Source organism: Austrofundulus limnaeus, unplaced genomic scaffold (assembly GCF_001266775.1).
Source record: "Austrofundulus limnaeus strain Quisiro unplaced genomic scaffold, Austrofundulus_limnaeus-1.0 Scaffold85, whole genome shotgun sequence".
Lineage (NCBI taxonomy): Eukaryota > Metazoa > Chordata > Actinopteri > Cyprinodontiformes > Rivulidae > Austrofundulus > Austrofundulus limnaeus.
Genome location: NW_013952487.1, coordinates 1,728,212 through 1,729,627, shown reverse-complemented (window position 1 = coordinate 1,729,627; position 1,416 = coordinate 1,728,212). Strand labels below are relative to the sequence as shown.

Sequence of the window (1,416 nt, the reverse complement as noted above, 5' to 3'; positions counted from 1 at the left end):
AAAAAAAGGTTCAAATAGTTTAATCCAGTCGTTTTGTTAGAAGAAACGACAAATAAATCCTCTAAAGTTCATCAGAGCAGAGACAAACACGTCATTTCATCTCCTGATGTAAGAAAACTGCAGCTTCTTTCCTGCCGTTTCCATCTGTTTGCATTGAAACGTAACAAATTAGAGGAACAGAGAAACACTTCCTCCCCTCAGAGGTCGTCTTGTCAGCTCAACGCCACACGTTCAATCAGCAGCCGAAGAGCTCAGACACAAGGAAAAGCCCCAGCACCCCCCCCCCCTCCTCCTCCCACCCCCCTCAACCAGAGATGGATTCAAAAAGAACACTAATCTTTAAATTCCAGATTCACAGACCTTTTGTCTGCACTGCTGGGGATTTGGCATCATCCCAAATGGGATGTAAATTCCACATGTGAGGTGAGGAGCTCCAAAACGAAAAAAACTGTAGAACACAAACATTAAAACAAATTACCTCTGATCTGAAGTGATTAAACTGAAACTTTCTCATCTAAGTGTTATTGATTATCTTATAAGGGTTCAGATTATTGTGTCTCCTCAGCAGCTGGAGGCTGCCGATTTGGAAAAGCTAAAGAATGTGCATCGATTGGGAATAATTAAATACGTGGTACAAGTTTTTCTAATGCATATTAAAAAAATCTGATTCGTGCTCCTTCAAAATAAAACTGCCATTTTCACAACGTATTCTCTGCTCATGATTCAGCACAAAGCAGTTGCTAAGTCGACCATCGTTGGACCAGCAGGGAGGAAAAATGAGCAAAAAGTTTTAATTGAAATCAGTTTTCATCTGCAAACAACAACAAAAAAAACAACTTCCAACACAAAGACACGATAAAAACACCTGCCATCATGTGATTGGGTGAAGAAAGGGGGCTCAGGAGGCTTCATTCTCTCCAGGGGCGCCCTTATCACTGCCTGCAGGACCCATGCCATTAACCTGGGTCTCAACAGTTAACTGAGCTCTGATTAGCTTTCTGATTTTACAGCACAGACACAGCAGATACAATCAGACAGGGTGCAGCAGCAGACACCAAGGCTCCTAATACTTTTCTTACAACATGACCAACAAACTCACAAAAAAAAAACATTAAATCAGCTCTTTAAATGTGAAAAGAATCCCCACTGGAGTCCGTCAGTGTTTGTCCTCTGGATGAAACAATAGACTCAGAGGTGAAACTGCTCAGAAGAACTGTAATTTGGTGCCAAATGATTTTCTGAGGGAGGTTTTGATGGGTTGGATAATTTAGAGCAGAACATTTTTCACATTTGCAGATCTGTTGCACTGCAAAAAACTGTCCACCTAACTCAATTTTTAAATCTTATATCAGCCAAAATGTCTTTTTGATCTTGTTTTGAGACTTATTTACTAAACAAGAACTGATTGTGTAAGAA

The 1,416-nt window shown here is 40.3% G+C and overlaps 1 protein-coding gene across 1 annotated transcript in view; it reads right to left on the bottom strand.

The window, feature by feature from the left end:
* nrxn3a (neurexin 3a) overlaps positions 1-1,416 on the bottom strand; it is a 142,829-nt gene that overhangs the window by 133,658 nt on the left and 7,755 nt on the right.